Here is a 22,416-nt window from a genome sequence, read left to right as displayed (position 1 = left end):
CGGCAACAATACGATTCCCTCCCCCTCCCAGCCGAAATCGATCGTTAAGACGATCGAAGACACGATTCACATCTCTACTAGTCACTGTGTCATGTCAGACAAATATGTATCTCTGGAGAACATACTGCATGACAGCCAGGGACATGCACAATCATACCACAAGGGTGATGTCTTTCTGAAATGACATGTGTAGCAGCTGTGATGTATAGCTTCATTGTTAGAGGTGTGCTAGAAACAGTTAGAGATTGCTTGGTTGTGAGTGACATGGACACATTGTGTAGGAATCGCAAATGCAGTTTTTCATTCAGGAACATCTACCACAGCATAAGCAAGTGCTATAGCATACATATAGTGTCCCAATAAAAGGTAGCATGGATTTTGGGTTTGGAAATAACCTTTTAAGACTCATGTCAAGCTAGAGCTTAGCTTCTAGTGTATAATAGCATGCTGCGGGTTGGCAGCGATAACACAGTTATGGTGGTGTGAATGATGCAGCCATTTTCTCTTTGCCGCAGGAGGTTTGGGATATGGTTGCAGGACCTGGCATCTCACACCTATTACTATTCCTAATATGCCAGCAGAGACTAGGAACAACAAAGCATTATGTTCTACCCGCTGTGTCATAGAATGCACCTTTGTAGTTCTCAAAAGTAGATTTCACTGTTTGGACAAAACAAGGGGAGCCATAATGTATGCCCCACCCAGAGTTATTGAGATAGTGCTACTTTCCTGTGTGTTCCATAATCTGGCTTTACGGTATGGCATCCCAGTAGACAACGTTCAGAACTACCTAAGGATCTCCCATGTCCCCCTGCAGAAGCTGGAGAGACTGCACAGACTGGCAGCCAGCTTCAGCAAAGTGTCATACAACACTACTTTGCCTGTTAGTCCCCATCTATTCCTTCCCCTTCCACAGAAGAGTGCCCAGCAGATTGGTTCAAGCTAGTCTCATCTCTATCGTTCTTTTACTCACAGGTCTTCTGACTGGGCCAGGGTGTAACAGAAACAACTTCGACCTAGTTAGGCAACATCATGATAATGGAGCAATAGGTGCAATAGACAGTAGTAGACAAAGTAGACACAAAATAAATCTTACATCAAATAGATGTGGCTGGTCTAATGTATTGATAGTGATTGTCAGTCCAAAAGGTCTTGTAGGACTGCCAACACAGTGTACATAGCTTGCCCCTTCTTGTCTGCCTCGGCTATACCTTGGACCCTGTTCTCGCTCTCACATGTTGGCAAGATAGTTGCATAAGTATAATGGAACTCCAGCAGGACCTAGGACATGGAGTCAAGTGCTCTAAAAGTCATAGAAATCACAAGTAGCTTAGCTGCTTAAAAGCACAGCCTTACACTACAAGTTAACAGTTAACAATCATTAATCACAGACTCGACATGTTACAGCCAGAATCCCTAGCTGACATCTGTATGCATCTGAATACATCCACGGGTACTTTAGATACATAGTGTTACATGGGCTTGCAGACACCAGGGTCAGCACTGTCTCAGCTGTTTCTGAGACAGTGCTGACATCAAAGTGCTTAAATAGCAGATCTTCACTTACAGCCTTTTGGGAAGCACATGCCAAATATCGTGGCCATTCTAAACTTCTCACAAGTCCTTGCAAGCTAGCACACAACTATGCACAGCTGGGCCCTGTTACACCTAAATAATCAAACAGTCAACTCTCATGTACAGATGGCTTTTGGGCTGTCACGTTGGTTATGTTAGTTGCTCAGGGAAGCTATATGAGGATGTTGGATTGGGAATAGGATGGTGTCATGCCTTCACATGTTGTTGAAAGTCAACTCTGAAATATATAGGTCAGAGTTTATTTAGTGATGACAATAATAGTAACATGTCACATAACAAAAGGTTCATCTCAATGAACCCAAGGCAAAGCTATGTTAGAAGCTATTAACCAAGACTGACATGTCACAGGTAGTCATTGGGAAACATTGAGATGTCAGGGCACAGCAATGCCCTTTGCCTGTCCAGCTCATGATTAGTCATGTTGTCCTACTTTACATAGGTACTTAGAAAATCTGCAGAGTAATTTGTTTGTTCTGATTGCTAGTAGCAGTTACAACCCTTATCATATCTGTGGCCACCCTTAAAGCACATAGGCTGAGGACTCCAGTGGAGACAAACTAGCAGAATGGTCATTTTCCAAGCAGAGTTTTTGAGAGATCAGATATGGGAAGACATGGACGCCCTTGCGTCTCAACTGAGCTGCTACAACTACCAAACACTTGGTGAACACTCGGGGCTCCGAGGCAAGGTTGAATGGTAGTACTCTGTATTGGAAATGCCGGTGTCCTACCACAAATCGCAGATATTTTCGGTGGAGAGGAAAGATTGTGATGTGGGCGTAAGCATCTTGTAGATCCAGCGAGCAAAGCCAATCCCCTTGATGAAGAAGTGGGAGCATGGTGATCCTTCCTTGCGGAGGAATCTGTTTAAAGCCAGAAGATCGAGGATAGGGTGGAGGCCTCCGGTTTTCTTTGGGATAAGAAAATAACGAGAGTAGAACCCCTGTCCCCACTGAGACTTGGGAACCGGTTCAACGGCTCTGGCTGTCAGTAGGGCCGAGAGTTCTGACTTGAGGAGTGCTGTGGGTTCGTTCAGGCTCCATGCCAGGGCAGGCAGGAAGTCTGAGGGCACAGTGAGGAAATTTAGGTGGTAACCATGGGTGATTATGGACAACACCCAATGGTCGGTGGTAATCAGGTGCCAATTGACTACAAAGTGACTTAGGTGGCCTCCCACCGGCGAATTGATGATCAAGGGGGCGTGGCTGCTGCTCGGTGGATGCGAGTCAAAAACCCACTGTAGGTCCCGCTTGGGGAGCTGGTTGACGAGGCTGAGCTCTCTGAGAGTGCTGGGTCATGCGAGGGCGGGATGTAGGAGGGTAATACTTCTGTGGCCGGTAAAATTGTTTCCTGGTGTCCCTACGGGGGCCCTTACGGGTTGCGGAAGGGGCATCCGAGGTGGCAGTGGACAGTCGACGTAAGGTTTCGCCATAGTCCTTAAGCTGGGCCACTGCATCCTGTATTTTGTCCCCAGATTTTCTCCTGTACAGGGGAGATCAGCCAACTTTGGGTGCAGGTCCAAGGCCTTGAGCCAGGCCCAACATCTGGCACTAATGCCTGCTGCCGAGACGCTGGATGCTGTCTTGAAAGAGTCATAGGCCACTCTGACTTCATGATTTCCAGCTTCCAAACCTTTCTGAAGGATGGAGGCTAAGGCCTCCTGGAACTGCTGTGGCAGGGTTTCTGAAAATTCCTGGACTTACACGTCCCTCAAAGGAATTTGTGCTCGGCAAATAAGGGCTTGCTTTCTTTACCAACAGGCCAGTCAGCACATCTTAATCAAGTTAGAGAAAGAGCGCTATCCTTGATGGGCCCGGGAATTTGGAACTCACTTCCAACTCCACTGAGGCTAGAATCAAACTTTAAGAAGTTTAAGCGGGAACTCAAGACCTGATTCTTCAATAAAGCCTATACAGTATAATGTAATATACTGATGTAAATATTGGGACCGATTTTAGTCTTTTGAAAAGTTGTTGAGTATTTTAAAAAACCTATAGTGGTTAACAGTTTTAGATATGTTTGAGGTATTGAAGCAGTAGACTGGAAGGATGGGAGTTTTTTCTTTTTTAAGAATTTATAGGTTTTACACACTGAAGGAGATCCTGGAGTGATGTAGGACATGATAGGAACTATGGGGTAGATTTTAAAAAGCATTTACTCGAGTAAAAACCAGGTTTACTGGAGTAAATTCACTTTACTTGAGTAAGTGGGTTTTTGAAAATTGCTACAATATATGCCATTGACTTGTCTATAGGATTTACTCACATAAGTGCACTTTACTTGAGTAAATGGCTTTTGAAAATTGCTACAATAGTAGCTACATTTACGCATGTAACTCCTTTTGAAAATTACCCCCTATGTTTTTAGGAATATTTTAGGACTATTAGATATTTTATGTAGAGAATAACAGTTTTAAGTTTTAAGAAATTTTAAGAAATAAAAATGTTAATTTTATAATTTATGATGTTTTATTGATTTTATCTGTTGTAAACCGTTTCATAGATTTTTGAGCGACGGTATATAAAAAAATGTTAAATAAATAAATATTGGGTCATGTAAAGTTGGTATGCTGCTATGCGAGCGATTAACATCGACCCTTGAAAGACCCTGCAGCCTAAGGCGTCTAATGTCTTCTGATCTTTTCCAGGAGGGGCGGAGGAGTGAGGATGGGTCATTCTAGCTTTCCTCTGGGCTGATTCCACAACTACAAGTTGGTGGGGTAATTGGCTCTTTTGAAACCCCAAGGCTTGCTGTGCCAGGTAAGTTGCGTCGGTCTTTTTGTTGACCAGAGGCACCGTACCTGGGTGTTCCCAGAGGCGGTACAAGAGGTCGAGGAGAACCTCATGCACTGGGATTGCATGAGGTTCTTTTGGGGCATCCACAACTGCAGGACTTTTAGCATTTTGTGTCTAGCGTCTTTCTCTGTTAACAGTTTAAATGGAATGGTTTCAGCATCTCTCTGACAAAACTGGCAAAGGAGAAGTCTTCTGGAGGTGAGCATTGCCTTTCTTCCAGGGGCGAAGGCTCTGAGAGAAGGTCTTCCGAAGCTTGTGAAGAATGGTCAGAGGAGGCATCTTCCCATGGATCATAGGGGGGGCTCTCCTTTACCTAGTGGACCTCCAGATCCGAGGGGATGGGAAGGCGGCACCGATAGAGGGAGCGGCACCAAGGTAGGCGGTGCCGGCACCGATGGCACCAAGGTCAGGGAAGGGCGCCGAGGCACCGATGGTCCCGGAAAGGGTTCCAGCATCAACGGTGCATCTTCTTCCTCCAAAGAACCTGGGATCGGTATTGATACCGGGGGAGGTACTGGTGTTTGGCTCGGTACCAAGGGACCCAATGGTACGGGTGTCAGTGCACCGATGAGGATGTCCAGGCGCTCTAGATGTGGTGCCAACATTGAGGGCGCTGGTTCCGGTGCCGGTATGGGAGCCGGCACCGGTGGTGACTGGAGCCCCGAAGGGCGTTCAACACTGCCTATTGGACTACACGGTCCAACTCCTCCCTAAAGGCTGGCGTGGATAACATGGCGCCCGGGGTGGAAGGCAGGCTAGGCATCACCGGAGCCTCCATGGGGGTACGTGGAGGCTCAATGCCCGGAACCGATATCGGTGCGGATCGCCTGGGGGACCCGGGTCCAGAGGAGGATGGAGGCTCCTCTCCCCAAGCCCTCTTCAGAGGCGGCTCAGCCGAGGTCAATGCCGTTCCGGTGTCGGTACTGGACGGTGATACACGTCAGGGCCGGTGTCTGTGCTTGCCACGGTGCTCGGCCCGGACCGGGAGGATGATGATAATGAGGATGATGATGCGGGAGACTTAGAGTGAATTGATGCCGGCGAAGGTCGATCTCCTGCTCCTCTTTCCTCCCGGTGGGGCTGCGATGGAGAGGGATGTGGCTCAGATGAACCCCCTCGACTCATTGCATCCGAAGTCGATGGAGTAGTTTGTTTGGACCCAAACAAATGTTCCATCTTCTCTAAGCGGGAGTGCCGGCCTTTGTGGGTCATCTGGGCACAGCTCTGACACCGATGTACGTCGTGGGAAGGCCAGAGGCATAAGACACACACGGTGTGCGAGTCCGTTATGGACATTGTCTGTGGGCACTCAGGACACTTCTGAAAACCCTTCGCCATTGTAAAAAATAGGCAGCATACGGTTGGTGGTCGTTGGTCACCGTGAGGTGAAAAATGTGAATTGACCATTTATCGCGAAAAACTCACCGAACATCGGAGGAGTCTAAGCGCAATGGAGGACCCCGGTGACGGGGTGAAGAATGAAGAAAACTTCAAAATCTTTCCGTGAGGAAAAAAAGTGTGAGGAGAATCACACAGAGCTCCAATAACTGTGAAGCAACTGCTGAGCGGAAAAAGAGAGACTGAAGGGGACCCCATGTGACCACAGGGTTAATGGAATGCTGGGCATGCTCAGTGTGCCAGTCAAAGTTCTAGAAACCTTGAAAAAAGTGTTCCGTGACAGGGCTCCATCTGTTGATGTCACCCATCTGTGAGGACTACCATCCTGCTTGTCCTGGGAGAACAGCAGGACTTCTGGTTATGCCATGAGCTGGATAGATGCATGCTAGCCACGCTCCCACTTACATTTTCATTTTTTGTCTATTTTTATACACATCCTCCTACCACTTTCAGCTATGCCTCCAATCAAAGGGAAAGGGAAGCAATCTATTCCTGCACTTTGGGCCAAAAAGGATTTAAAATCTAAATTAGAGGGCGACAATCCTGTGGCCTGTTCACTCAATGTGCAGCAGAGTGACGACATGCTGACAGAGGCAAACTGCTCAGAGGACGAATTTACCACTATCCCTTTGGGGTTGCAGGTGGGTTCAGAACAACTTCAAGACCTATTGGAAACCTTTGTGGAGAAGATATCTAGTAAATTAGACTCCCACCTGAACATTAAGGTTGAGAAAGTGACTAATCTGGTTCAAAGTGTTTCAGAGCACACTGAAAGGGCCTGCAGTTGTTCAGTGGATCAAGGACTACCGTGAGAAGCACCAGCAGGGCACATGATAAACATGCCTGGGTCGTGGATGCATTCAGTGTTCTGTTTTGTTAATGTTCTGTTCTTTTTTTTCTTCTCCTTACGTGCCTATCTAGAGGATGATGCGGCTAGGAGAATATGCTATGAACTCTCTTCATACCGATCCTCAACGGAGGATACTCCATGGGGTATATCACATCTCCCCTAAAGGTTTCAAGCCCCAACTTACTTTATGTTTTAGTACTATAATTTTTTCTTTTCTACTTCAGATTATGTTTTTTGACTGTACCACATTGGAAATACTATATGGCGGACACTATTTTGTGTTCTCATGCCCATGCATTGAGTTTAAACTTGCAGCATTTAAAGCCGCTGTGGTGGCGTCTTCCTGGTAGACTTTTCTATCTTAACGTTATGTTTATGCTCTTGCAGTGTTATCTGATCATAATTTTTCTTTTTTTCTTTGCTATATTTGGTGGTCTTTTTTGTCGATTTTTGCTTTATACAGATTGACTTCTTTTCACATCACTCCATCGGATCTCCTGAAATTGACTTCTGACATCGACTGTATTTTTAAATTTCCTTTTTGAGACTTATGGTTAGGATTCCTTGCGTATGCTCCTCTCTTTAAGTCTTGTATATTGTGTCTTTTTGTTTTTGACTTAGAAAATAGCCACTGCTATTACTAGCAACGGTAACATGAAATAGACTTAGTTTTTGTGTACTTGCCAGGTTCTTATGGCCTGGATTGGCCACTGTTGGAAACAGGATGCTGGGCTTGATGGATCCTTGGTCTGACCCAGTATGGCATGTTCTTATACATTTATAATGTTGTACTGGATGGGGGTTTTTGCTTGGGGGCAGAAATTGGTCCTATGTTGGAATGGCTTGCAACTTGGTGGGTGGCCTCATGGAAGGGAGTTGATCCAGAAAAGCTGGGTAGTGTTTAGGAAGTCTTGACCTGCTTCTCTGCTGTTCTGCAGGGTTAAGCTGATAATTTAAAGGGTTCTTGGAATTCCACCCCCCCCCCTTGAGTCTTGAAGATTTTCCCACTTGGGGGGGGGGGGGTTTCAGGGGGTTGAGTTTCTCTTAGGGCTTGGGATTGGAGCTGGGGGGTTTTAGGTTTAGATACGGGATTGTGGTTTTGCAAGTTTGGGGGTTTGTTCATTATACATGTATAAGTTGGAATGGAGAAAAGGCATTTAACTGTCTTGACAGAATCTGTGGCTTCGGATTATTTGACCTTAAATTTCCTTTTTTTTATATTTCCTGTTCAAACAATGGCTGTTCCCTCATGGGTTGGGATTTTGCTTGTGGGATCTTGCACGCTGTAGTTTCAGTTTGGTGAGATGCTGCCATTTCTACAGGCATGATTGTTTACCACTTTAATTGACAGTTCCTCTGAATTGTCTCTCTTTAAATGTGAGGGGTATCTCCTCGCCTATAAAGCGAAAACAAATTTTACAGCTGACCAGGCGGCAACGAGCACAACTTCTTTTCTTACAAGAAACCCACCTTACAGATGCCGAACATGTTAAGCTTCAGTGCGGTTGGATGGGCTCCGTTTATTACTCAATAAGCCTGATACTTCACTTTCAATGCATATCCAGCATAGCTCTCTGCTTCAACAGCAGGGGAGAAAGACTGATACTTCACGCATATCCAGCATAGCTCTCTGCTTCAACGGCAGGGGAGAAAGACTGATACTTCACGCATATCCAGCATAGCTCTCTGCTTCAACGGCAGGGGAGAAAGTCTGATACTTCACTTTCAATGCATAATATCCAGCATAGCTTTCTGCTTCAATGGCAGGGGGAATCAAGAAAAGTGGATCTATATACAGACAACCACCAACAAGGACTGAATTACATAGTCTGGGTAAACAAATAAGCATGGGTATAGCTTGCTTATTGTGGCGGTTACTACCCCTAACTAAATAAGCTAGATATTTCACTTAGATGCAGTTCCAACACTGCTCTCTACATTAATGGTGGGGGTGGAAGGGAAAGAGAACCAAAAGGTTACTAAGAGCCAAGAGTAACAGATAAGTATGAGAAAATAAAAAAGTGCGAAACTTGCTGGGCAGACTGGATGGGCCGTTTGGTCTTCTTCTGTCATCATTTCTCTGTTTCTATGTATAACTCGCGAAGTTGGGGAATCTGTATTCTAATAGACAAAAATTTGCCCCCGATAATCAACAGATCTCTCAATGACCCAGAAGGGAGATATGTTTTTCTTGATTGCACTCTAGTTTTGTTCAATTTCACATTGGCTAATAAATATGGGCGTAACACTTATTATGATTTGGTGGAGACTGGAATATATGTCCTGACCCTCAGTAAGAGAAGTCTTCTACACTTAATTTGTCTACCTCTCAATTGTCCCCCCTTAAGGTTCTCAATGAAACCTTACATTTAACAGATGTATGGCAGGATCTTCATGCTAGGGTCTGAAACTATACTTTCTTCTCCCCTACACATGGTACATATAGTCACCTAGACTATTTTCTTTATACTAAGAATATTTTGTCATATTTGAACAGCTGTGATATATTACCTTGTACTCTCTCTGATCATCATCCAGTTCAATTGCAGTTCTCCTTTAAAGACAACAACCCTCCCACATTCTCATGGCACCTTAACTCTAAGTTGTTAGGCAACAAACTTTTTATGGACTTGGTTGCAAAAGTAGTCGCTGAATGCAATGAACATAATCCAGACAGTGACTATGAACCTACATTGCGGTGGGAGGCCTTTAAAGTCTTTTTGAGAGGGAACATTATTAGTTATGCTAGTTTCTTACAGAAAGACAAATGGAAAAAAATTAAAGACCTTCTGGCTCAGATCCTACTTTAGAAACCCTTCATAAACAAATTTGCTCTCTATGTACGCTACACGAGCTTGAGAAAACTTGACAGACCCAACCACGCCACAAGCTATAAAGTTCACTAAGGTTAAGTTTTATGAACATGGGGACAAGGCAGGAGCCCTCATGGCAAGGGCTGTTAAATGGAAGATGGGAAAATCCTACATCTCTAAGATTAACAAAGCTGATGGCTCAGTCATGGCTACCCTTCAGGAAATTGAACAAGCTTTTGTTCAATTTTTTACTGAAATATATACTGACTCAACTACTGCATCCAGGGAAGATGGACAGTGCTTTCTTAATGGTTTAGATCTGCCTGCACTTTCTGAGCCTCAGATTGAGGGGCTGATGAAGCCCATCACAGTATAGGAAATTCAACTGGCAATCTCTGAATTACCTAAAGGAAAGAGTCCTGGTCCGGATGGATACCCTATTGAATTTTATAAAAAATTTCTCCCAGACGTTGTGCAGTTTTTACACCCCATCTACAATAATGCTGGTATAGAGGGCTCCCTGCATGAAATGGCTGACGCTACTATTGTTTTAATACCCAAACCCGGAAAAGATGTGGTATTGTGCAGCTCCTATCGCCCTAGCTCCCTCTTAAATTCAAATATAAAAATATTGGCAAAAATATTACAACTGCGTTTAGAGAGAGTTTCCACCTCGTATTGGAGATTTCCACCTCCAATACGAGGCGTTTATTTAATATGCTTCACCTGGCTAAAGAGAAGGGTATCTCTGGAGTAATGCTCTCTTTAGATGCGGAAAAGGCCTTTGATAGGCTGTCATGGCCTTTCCTTTTTAAAGTTCTGACCCAAGTGGGCATTCCCACTTGATTCGTAGCCTGGGTTCAAGCTATGTATAAATCACCCAGGGCTTGGTTGTTGGTTAATGTCCATCTTTCACCTTTTTTTCGATTGGCAGAGGTACTAGACAGGGTTGCCCCTTGTCCCCGTTTCTTTTTAATCTAGCTATTGAGCCGCTTGCCAGGGCAATTCGACAAAATCAGTTAATTCATGGTATGCACCTGGGAGGACACCTACATAAGATTTCCCTATATGCTGATGATATGCTGCTTTACATAACCAAGCCAAGACTATCTGGGCCAGCATTGCTCTCTATGCTTAGTGAGTATGGACACCTTTCTGGGTATAAAGTCAACTATGATAAATCGGAATTACTTCCTTTAGATCAGGGGTGGGCAATTCCGGTCCTCGAGGGCCGCAAACCGGTCGGGTTTTCAGGATATCCCTAACGAATATGCACAAGAGAGATTCACATGCACTCTGCCTCAGTTGTATGTAAATCGTTTTCATGCATATTCGTTAGGGATATCCTGAAAACCCGACCGGTTTGCAGCCCTCGAGGACCAGAATTGCCCACCCCTGCCTTAGATGCTAAATTCCCATTGCCAGCTTGTTTGTTTTCTGTAGAGTTGAGAGTGGCTTTACCTATCTAGGAATTCAGGTTACTAAAAACCTTCAAGATCTCTATCATAAAAACTATAGTCCTGCTCTTGCCCATATCAAGCAAGATTTGATGGATTGGGAACACTTAACAGTTTCTTGGGATGGCCGTATAAATTTACTAAAGATTTCCATGCTCCAAAAGCTTCTTTACCTTTTTCAGCATCTCCCTTGCAATGTGACGGCTCATGTTTTTGCTGACCTACATAAAGCCATGGCTAAATTTGTATGGAAGCAACGTAGGGTACATTTGGATCTGCGTACCTTATGGCTTCTCAAAGCTCAAGGTGGCATGGCTTTACCCAATATCCGTTTTTATTATTGGGCAGCTTGGTTGGTGGGAATGCATGACTGGCGGCATGGTGGGGATGTGGCGTGGTTGGGTCTGGAAAAAGAGCAAGCTGAATTAGTTAATCTCAGTACTTTACCTTTTCTGGCCCATACTTCTCCTTTAAGGCATAGAATTAGTAGGCCCAGTCCTATTATAGGACACACTCTTATGGTCTGGAGTGAAGTTCACAAATTTCTAGGCATGGACACAGACACACTGTCCCTTATTGCGCCTATATTTGAGAACCCAATCTTAGATACTTGCACTTTCTCGCCTGCCTTTAGATATTGGAGGGATAAGGGGTTAGTTCTCCTCTCGGATTTATGAGATGATGATGTCTTCATGGATTTTTCTGTGCTAGAAAATGAATATGATCTTGGCCGGGAGTTACAAGCTTCCTTTTTCAGTTACGGAATGCTCTAGAATGCCATTTTAATGTATCCAAACCATTACGCTGGCTGAATGGGGTGGAACAGTATCTGAGTGACTCCGGCACCCTGATACAGTAAAGCAGTAAAGTTACTGCTTTACTGTATCGGGGTATCATGGCGGGTAAATATGGCCTTATTACTTGCCCTGCTTTAATGGAGGCTTGGAATATATATTTGGGGACTAACTTAGATGCTGAAGCCTGCAAGACTATTTGGCAGGCGGTGCAACATGTTTCTATTTATGCACAATGTACTGAGTTAATGATTAAATTGCTCCATAGGACATATCACATGCCACTGTTCTACTCTAAATTTATACCTGGGACAAGCTCTTTCTGTTGGTGCGGTTATGGGGAGAGGGGTACTTACAAACACATGTGGTGGTCCTGTCCCTGTTTGTGCCGGTTTTGGTTGCAAGCTACAAAGGAAATAGCGGACCTACTGGGGCTTCCGATATGTCTTACACCTTTATTGGTTTTATTGGGGAGATGGACAGGCTTGGCCATATCATGAAATATCGTAAACTGGTTGTCCAACTATTACTGGCTGCCAGATTTGCGATTGCCACATTTTGGAAGTTTGTCCCTAGTACATCTCATTGGAGATCCCAGGTGAGAGAGGTGGCTGATTTGGAACAACTTCGATATGCATTGAAAGATCAAATGTTTAAACATCACTTGATTTGGGATATTTACCACCAGCATTCTGTCTAATATTTACATTATCTGAACGGCATTTCTTTGTTCCTGTATGTTTTATTTTGTTTATAAGAGTTTAAAAAAAAAAAAAGTAAGAGATCAACAAGGAAGGTAGTCGAACCTCTGGATAACCCAGGGGTTAAGAGGTTATCAAAGATTATAAAGCCATAGTAGATAAGCTGAATGATTTCTTTGCATTGGTATTCATCAGGGAGGATGTTGGAGTGATTCCTAAATTAGAGTTCTTTCTTAGGGGTAATGACTCTGAAGTGCTAAAAGATCTCAGTGTAGAGCAGGAAGAAATGATCAGAATTGTAGATAAACTAAATGCTAACAAGTGTGAAGGATTGAATGGAATCCACTCCAGAGTTGTAAAAGAACTAAAACCAGAAATTGCAGATACACTGATTTGGAATTTGTCACTAACAGCTGCTATACCAGAGGACCAAAAGGTGGCCAATATAAGTCCAAGTTTTAAGAAGGGCTCCAGCGAGGGTACTGGTAAATAATAGATCTGTAAACCTGATATCAAGGCAGTGTAAGATGGTGGAGATAATTATCAAGAACAAAATTGTTAAACACATAGAAAAATATGGTATAATTAGGAACAGCCAGCATAGATTTTGTGACGGCAAGTTACATCTCTCTAATCTACTAGAATTCTTTAAAATTATACATGGATGCTGATGAACTGATTGACATTGTGCATTTGGAGATTAAAAAGGCATTTGACAAAGTATTGCATAAGAGATTATTCTGGAAACTGGTAGACTATAGCAGTGGTTCTCAACCTTTTTTCTGTCGGGGCACACCTGACAGATGGTTCTCACATGCATGACACACTGACCCATGATTGTCACGGGGCTAGATGTAAAAGTACAGTTTGCATCCACGGGAACCCCCCTGACCCACAATAATGGATGTAAAGCAGAATTATGACATTCCCCATACAACTCACCCTACAAAAAAGATATTCTGGTTCTGGTGTCATCTCAGTAACAGCAACTCAAACTCCTTCTACTTCCAGGCTCAATAGCCCTACTTATGAAAAGACAGCAGTTTACCACCAATGCATGTCCTCTTGAGAAAACACAACAAATAAGACTGATAAAACTCTTACATGCTAGTAAAATATCTCATCTCGGTAACAGACACAGAACCGACCTAACATACTCCCAGGATCTATAGTAATGCACATAAACTAATCCGCACACAGTTACACCTGTATTATGGAATACACTCAAACAGGAGCAACCCTATCTATGAAAAGGCAATACTACAAATATTAAATCAGGCCCTAAAAACCAATACACCTCTTATTAGGAAAACAGAACTAGCAAGCAGCTATAGATCCCCACACAGAAATAATTGTAAAACTATACTAAGAAGCAGAATAAATGTTTCACAACAACTATGAACAGAATAACATCCAACAATTAAAAACTCATAAAAACTATTAAAAATTCTCCAAACACCAATAAAATATTTCAAAAAAAGCAGACACATCACATAATATTAAATAATTAAAATGGCAGTCAATCAAGAAAAATAAACTTAAAAAGCCACCTTTACTTACCCCCTCCAGCAGCTCTCCTACTCCTCTTCCATGCAGGCCGTAGTACACACCAGAAGCAGCAGTAGAAGCTAAGCTCTATACTCATGGTCCTCTTCCTTAATGCCCATGTCTCTCACACACACACACCATACCAGTCATGCCCCCATGACCAGTTTCTGTCTCTCACACACCAATCATCTCCCAAACAGTCTTTGACAAACACACCAGTCACCTTCCTGAACAGTTTCTCTCATGCCATACACACACACAGGCTTCCCACTCCTGTGTTCTACTTACATATATGGGCTTCTCATTCTCATAATCACTTTCTCTGTCTCACACACACTCACCAGTCACTCACTCCCATGCTTGTTCTCTCCACATGCACAGGCTTCTCATTCCCATAATCACTTTCTTTCTCTCTCACACACACACACACACACAAACACACACCAGTCACCTGATCTCTCTCATGCATACACACACACAGGCTTCCCACTCCCATGTTCTTTCAGATATACAGGCGTCTCACTCCCATGCTGTGTCTCACACACACCCAGGTTTCTCACTCCCATGCTCACTCTTCACATGCACAGGTTTCTCATTCCCATAATCACTTTCTTTCTCACACACACACACACTAGTCACCTGATCTCTCTCATGCATACACACACAGGCTTCCCACTTCCATGTTCTGTCTTACATATACAGGCTTCTCCCTCACATGCTGTGTCTCACACACACCCAGGTTTCTCACTCCCATGCTCACTCTCTTCTCATTCCCATAATCACTTTCTCTCTGTTACACACACATACATACATACACACACACCAGTCTCTCTCTCATTTCCATGCTCGCTCTCCACTGCACAGGCTTCTCATTCCCTGAATCACATTCTTTCTCTTACATTCATACACACCAGTCTCTTTCTCTCACACACACACCGTCACCTTACCAACCAGTCTCTCGCTCTCATGCATGCACACACACACACACACAGGTGTCCCACTCCCATGCTCTCTCTCTCACATAATCAGGCTTCTCACTCCCATGCTTTCTTTCACACACATCCACCCCCCCCCCCCCCCTCAACAGCAGGCTTCTTACGCCCATGCTTTCTCACATACCCAGATTTCTCACTTCAATGCTTTTTCTCTCTCTCACACACACACACACACATCAGTCACCTCCCTGTCTCACACTCTCACATACACATCAGTCATCTCCTTGAGCAGTCACTTTCATTGTCTCTCACATATACACACACATCAGCTCTCTGACCAGTTTCTCTCACTCACACACATGCTCTCACTCACACGCAGGCTGGCTGCTTCTTTCTCTCACTCACTTCCTCTTCCCCGCCCCTCCCCGAGCACAAATGGTAGCTGCAGCAGCCTCCTCCTCCAGCCCCCGCAAGCCAAGAAAGTAGAATCCCATCAGCCGCGGGAGGCTCAAGCTGCTCTCTCCTTTCCCGATTACCGTCTGCTTCAATTGCTCGGGGGCCGATGCTGCAGCCGCCGCTGCTACTTTATCACGCGGCACTGCTCTTTCTCCTTCCCGTGCACCACGTATCACTTCCTGTTCCGGGTCACGGGGGGGGGGGGGGGGGGGGGGGGGGGGCAGGCGCGGGAAGAAGAAAAGGCCCAGCCACAAGTGCCACAGCTTTTTTTAGCACTGCTGCCGTTCCAACTGGGCTTGAACGTGTTGATAGCCCGGCGGCAACGGCAGCAGGGAAGAAAGAGCAGCGGGAGAGACCAGGAGCACGCGACACAGCAGCCGGTGCTTGGCGACACACTAGTGTGTCGTGACACACTGGTTGAGAACCGCTGGACTATAGGATAGGGGTCTAGATACTTTCACATTTCTGCCTACAGCACTCACAACCAGATTCATGTGCTAAGCTTATTTTTGCAGCAGGTTTGCCTCAAGAGGGCTGAGCCATGAGGAAAAGAGGACTATGCTATGCAATCAGTACTACCAACCAGACCCATGCAAGAGAGATACTGAATTAACATCTGGCATCAGCCATTGTAGCAGCAATATGAACTTATAATTAACATCACTAGAAGTCCATTCCAAAGATGAATAAATACCAAGACTATTACCTTCCTCCTTTTCCCTTTACTTCCTTGTCCTCCCTTTTTCACCACCAACCTCTCCCCCTTCCCTTCATCTCTCCCACTGTTAATTTATGCAACTCTGGGCCTCATTTTCTAAAGTATCGCAGGCCTGCGATACTTTAGAAGATGAGGGGCAGGGGGCCGAAATGGGGGGAGGGCCTGCGCTAGCCAGCAGCGATCGCACCGTCGAGGTGCGATCCTGCCGGTTTCGCACCCAATAGCGCCACCATAGGAGGTGTAGCTATTGGGAGCGAAAGCTGACGCGAAAAGGCACTTACCTTTTTGCTGTCCGCGGCGCTGGTGCAGAGTCGGCCCCGGTGAAGCCCCGACTCCTCCTCTTCTGGGGCCGACTCCGCCCCCATCCTGGTATCGCACGTGATAAGGGACTTTTCGTGTGTGAAAGGTCCCTTATCGCGTGTGAGCGGCGTGGAAAATTAGGCCCTATGTTTTAATTGTATATTCTTTGATTGATTTCTGTAAACCGTTATGATGGCTGCACCGAATGACGGTATATAAAACTGAACAAATAAATAAATAAATAAATATGCATGCTCAATCTGGCATGTATGCACTACTTTGTGTGTAGCATCTACATGATATTTCGTGATCAGGTGGATATAGAATGGAGACTATATTTTTTGGGTTAGTGTGCATGTTAATAGCATGTGCGTGCTACTGAGGTTTCACTTTAGCATGTGCACACTAAGAGACGTTTTGTGTGCATATTATCATTTTTAAAAGTACATGCTAAAGAATTATTAGCATGAGTTTTAGAGCATAAGTGCTAATGTCACTGGTAAGAGATAAATATTCTAAACAGTAGGACTATTCTATTGTTCATTCTTCTAATAAATAAAAAACATATTCAGATAGGGTGCCTAACTGGCAATATATGCACATACTTTTAAGTATGCATAAACTCAGCTGATTTTCTAGCACTAGGTGCTCAGATTTTTTGTGGATGAAAATTAGCTTATTATACACATAAACATATTGAGTTAGCACCATATATACTATGCATGTGATTTTTTGAAAATGAAATGTATGATCATCAAGGTCTATATTCAAAAGGGTTTGTTCAGGTAACTTAAAACCCAGAGATTTAAAGTTCTGGCACCTCTAACTAGAAAAATTTTATCTGGATAAATCATTACCCAGATAAAATTTGTCTGGATAAACTGGAGGTGTTCCAGAGCACAGTCAAGTTAGCAAGATAAGTTAGCCACTCAATTCTGAATGTGCCTCAGAACAGGATTAAAATTATCCAGGTATGTGCACACGGATAACTTCAACCTTAACTGGGTATATTTAATTTATACAGCCAGTTACGTGGCAGAAAAAGAAAAAAAATATAATCCATGCAGAAATTCAGATGCTATCCCCTACCCTACAAAATCATTCCAATTAATGTCAGATATAGCATCTGAAACCTCCCTCCCTCTTAAGCTTCCCAAAAGATTACAAGAATGTTGAGGGCCGATTAGCCCAAGGAGTCTCTCCACCCTTCTCCCTCTACCCAAATTCAGGAAATATTTCTGACCTCTATATCCTGCTCCTCCCCCCATGCAACTCCAAACCAAACCCTCTTGCCTTACCAGGCACCCCTCCCCCGAAAAAACAGTCGCTGCCTAGAGCATGGTACAAGTGTACAACTACCATAGTATCCAGCATTGCTGTTAGAGTATTATACTAGCAGTATTGCTGTCACCGGACACTACCAGGAGTGGAATGCTTGTACTGTGCTCCCAGTGGCTATGGGGTCTTGGGAAATGCCAGGCAGGGCAGAAGGGTTAGGTTTGGGGTTGTGGGAGAGAAGGCAGAGGGTGGGTATGAAGAGGGGGTCTGGAGACCAGATATAATTCCTGAATTTGGGTGAGGAAGCTCCTTGGGCAGATAGGCTGCAATGTTTCTGTAATCTTTTGGTGGGCTTACAGGGGGAGAGGGGTTTGGATGCTATGCCTAAAATCAATTGAAATGATTTTGTGGGGTGGGATTGGGGGGGGGGGGGGGGACTCTGCAGGCCCAAACACATTTTTTAAATTTTTATTTCTCTGCCACTTAACAGACTATATAATTTGAATACAGCCGGTTAAGTTTAAAGTTATCTGGGTATGCGAACTCAGATAATTTTAAAACTAACCTGATATATTCAGACATAGCCTGGTTAGTTTTGAAAATTATCTGGGTAAGGTTACACAGATAACTTTAAGCAAGTATATTCAGCAGGAAACTTATCCTGCTGAATATCTGTGACAAGTTATCTGGCTAACTTTACCTAGATAACTTGTCTACTCACTGTTTTTCTGAATATTGACCTCATAGTTTTCAAACATTCCCACCTCACTACAGAGAACGGATATTTTCTATGTAGCATGTGGAGGCCAATATTGAGCCACTGTTTGGTAAGGTACCTGGATGACCTTACCTAGATAGCTTTCTACCTATGTGAAAGGCACCTAAGTCTTTGAGAATCTACCCTACTATTTGTGCCTTAATTTCATAACTCTATCAGCAACTCATTTCTTAAAGCAATATGATTGGCCTTTTTTCCCAGAACAATTTTTTGTCACAATAACTGAATTATTGTCAGTTTGGGTTGATACTAAAAACTCTGAGGTAGATATTCACTATCTGGCTGAGAAAGTTAGCCAGATAAACATATCTGGCTAATATACCCTGCTATCTAAAAGTTAGACAGATAAATTTATCCAGCTAACTTTAGACCTGCTCAACAGCAGGTCTAACTTATTTGGCTAACTTAGGCTGGGATTTATCAAAATGTGATAAGTATTGCAAGCAATAGTAAAAGTGGTGTGTTTTATGCTAATATACAGTTTATTGCAATTTGTGCTAATTACCTATGTGAAGGGCTAAGTTAGCACAAATTGTGATAACATTTTTAGACTTTGTGATAAGTGCCATACCTGTTGTATTTCCTGCATTCAACCACTGGGGGACCATTGTTAATGGGGGAGAGACAGAGAGAGACTAGCCATAATTTCCTCTCCCTAGATAGGTATTTGTATCCCTATGGGTGGCCCACCTAGTAACTCGAGGTGAGGTGTAGGTATTAGTGTAGGGGGTTAGGGGCCACTTTGACATTCAACGTGAGACGTACGAACAGAACAGTGGTCTCTTGTGAAGATTTGATGACCTTCGGAGTGAGGAAACTCACTCCAAGATGATATTTGTGCAAGGTTCTCTCAACCTAGTTTGATGGACTCTCTACCTGGGTAACATCAAGTTAGGTGGAGAGAACATTGCCCAAATTTCATCTTTGGGTGAGTTTCCTCTCTCCGTAGGTCATCAAATCTTCACAAGAGACCACTGTTCTGTTCGTACGTCTCACGTTGAATGTCAAAGTGGCCCCTAACCCCCTACACTAATACCTAAACCTCACCTCGAGTTACTAGGTGAGCCACCCATAGGGATACAAATACCTATCTAGGGAGAGGACATTACAGCTAGGCTCTCTCTGTCTCTCTCACTCTCTCTTCCTCCCCCCCCCCAGATGGCTAGGCTGGTGCTCTGGGAGCTTCAAATCTACTAAAACAGGCCTTTCAGGTGACATCATGAAATGCACTATAACCATAACACAAGCTATCACATGGCTTAATGCTACTGAAAAAGGTGTAGTTAAAATCAGCATTAAGTCTGTGCAATAGCACTTTGCAGACTGGCAAACCCTGTCCCTAACTCCTCCTCTTTTTCAAATTTGCATCACACCATACGATATGGTGCTATCACATGCGTTAAAGACATTTTCACATGCGGTAAGGGCCTATCACATGCATTAGGGCTTTTCGCATGCGATAAGCCCTTAACGCATGCGAAAACACCTTAGCGCATTTTGATAAATGACCCCCTTAGCCAGATAAGGCTGACTATCAGCACTTATGCAAAGTTAACTGGATAAGTAGCCGACCCATGTAACAGCCCTGTCCCACCCATCTCTTAGCCACATAACTATATAGCCGGATAAACAGTTATCGGCTAAATTTGAACTTATCCAGCTAAGTGCAATGAATATCAACCTCTCTGCTACTTATTCCTACAAGTTTACCTTTGTCTTTGAAAGCTTTAATATCATCTTCTTTTTCAAATTAGTGGTGTGTTCCAGTGACTTCTTTTTCTGTGTCAAACCTAGAATAAATGATCCATGTCATTCAAATTGTAAGCATAGGACATTCCCTTTTGTTTAGAGTGTTTTAGTGCAGCTGTGGAGTCCTTACTCCTCAGAACCATTTCCACACTGCATGATACTATAAGGGTCAAGAAACCCCAAATGAACTCATTAGATTGTGTTATGCCTAGAAGTTGCTCAATCAAGATAAATTGAAGCAGATACTTAAGATGCTAAGGCAGAAAAGGTCCAAGGTAAAAAGGGAGTTTGCTCATTTTTGCATCTTTGCGAAAACATTTTAGTACATCTGCCCCATAATACTGTTATATCAATACAATCTTCCCAGCAAAGTGCTGAGCAGGTCTCCAGTATAGGGAAAAAGCCTTAGTAAATTTAATCCCTTTTGTAAAGCCCTGGGACTTCTATTACAGATAGGAATCAGTACTCGCTCCACGAGGGCCTATGTTCCTAATCTCCTGATCAAGCACAAACTTGTCAAACAAAGCTAATCACTTAGAAATATCTATCCACACAAGAAACAGTTATTCCCTTCCCAATCAAGTAACTATGAGGTCCATATTCAGCCACTGGCTAACTATACATAACCAGCTAACTAGCACTGTATATTCAGCAGCACAGCCATGCTGCTAAATATTTATTTAAGATATTTGTTAATTCTCTGTAGGTACCCGGATCAGTCCAGACTCCTGGGGTTTGGCCCCCCCCCTCTAGCAGATGGAGATGGAGCAGTTACCATAACAATGCTCTGCCTATAAATAAAATGGTGTCACCTACAGTCCTGCAGTATTACTCTGTCTCCAGCAGATGGTTCAGGTGCAAAACCTACAGTCTGGTCTGTGTGGTGAAGTTTAAGTCAGTTTTTAGTCAGAGTTAGTTTAAAGTTATTCTTGTGGCTTGTTCAGTGTTATAAAAAAAAAAAAAAGGTTTTGAAGGAACAGTGTGGTCTCGCCTCCCAGGGGGTTGTCAGGTTCTGAGAAGACCATCCCCCGCTGGTTTTGAGGCAGCTGCAAGACAGGGTCGAGGGCCCTATTATAACCTTTTGGCAGCTCTAGGTGCGACACCGGAGAGCCTGGTTCACTCCATCCTGCAGGATCAGCACCTTGGACCACTACTGGGCAAGTTTAAAAAAAAAAATCTTTAACTTTCCTGTCAGCTTTCGACGACGGCTCTCACTCTCCTTCCTGTTTCGGCGCGTTTTTGGTGCGGGGGTGTCCGAATTTGCTATTCTTGTTTTTTTCTGTGTAGTTTCTCTTCTCTCCCAATGCCGCAGTCTCCTTCGTGTCGAGTGTGTGGCTCGGCTCGTGTGTGTCTATTCCGGGACGGCCTCTGCTCAGCGTGTCTACCAGGGGGGGGGGGGGGGGGGGGAGAGGGAGACTCTGGTGTTGTGAAAGTGCAGAAAATCACTAACAGGCCGATACAGTAAAGCGCGGCCGCAGTTACCCTGTTTCTAACCCGCTGTGTACTCACAATTTCGCCACGTAAGTCTAACCCGCGATTCACTATCTGTTTTTACCGATCCTTACCGCTTCTTTAACTCGACGCGTATCCCTTTCCGCCCGCGGCATGTATATGTATGTAGATGATCCGATTAGCTATTCCCTCCCATACAGTAAAATGCGCCCAGACTATCGCCTTTTTAACCTATCTTGCCACGTCTTTAACCTACTAATTTACCGCCTACCCTGACCCTTGCATTAGTGTGGTTCACTGGTTGCTCAGCATATTCAATTTAAAGCTTTAACCTTGGTATTTAAGGCTCAGCATGATCCCATACATTCCATTGCACTGTCTGTATTCACAAGAATGTAATTATCTGATTCTACCACCAAAAGCCGCCCAGTCCCAAACCAACCCAATCCACAGAAAAAGAAATGCTTCTCGCACTTAGCCGCCCAGTCCCAAACCAACCCAATCCACAGAAAAAAAAATGCTTCTCGCACTTAGCCGCCCAGTCCCAAACCAACCCAATCCACAGAAAAAAAAATGCTTCTCGCACTTAGCCGCCCAGTCCCAAACCAAACCAACCAAATCCAATCCAATCCAAACCCAAGCAGAGAGAGACGAAATTTCACAGTCCCAAACTTTCCCCAGCCCCCGCTCACCTGCCCTGGCCACGGCCACGCAAGCCCCCAGCAGCAGCAGCAGTAGAAGTAGAAGGGCAGCGAGAGAGAGTGGCTTCAGCAGTCCCTCCGGCAAAGATGAATATGTG

At 44.2% G+C, this 22,416-nt stretch overlaps 1 long non-coding RNA gene across 1 annotated transcript in view; it reads right to left on the bottom strand.

The window, feature by feature from the left end:
- The window catches only part of LOC115089845, a 39,666-nt gene extending 18,805 nt beyond the window's left edge, over window positions 1-20,861 (bottom strand). The window contains exon 1 of the long non-coding RNA XR_003856252.1: window positions 20,127-20,861. This is a non-coding gene — a long non-coding RNA (uncharacterized LOC115089845). The remainder of the gene's footprint in view (window positions 1-20,126) is intronic.
- Between the last annotated feature and the right edge of the window lie 1,555 nt (window positions 20,862-22,416).

Source organism: Rhinatrema bivittatum, chromosome 4, assembly GCF_901001135.1.
Source record: "Rhinatrema bivittatum chromosome 4, aRhiBiv1.1, whole genome shotgun sequence".
Taxonomy (NCBI): domain Eukaryota; kingdom Metazoa; phylum Chordata; class Amphibia; order Gymnophiona; family Rhinatrematidae; genus Rhinatrema; species Rhinatrema bivittatum.
The sequence above is the reverse complement of the archived record's forward strand: the minus strand, read 5'-3'. Positions and strand labels throughout refer to the sequence as shown.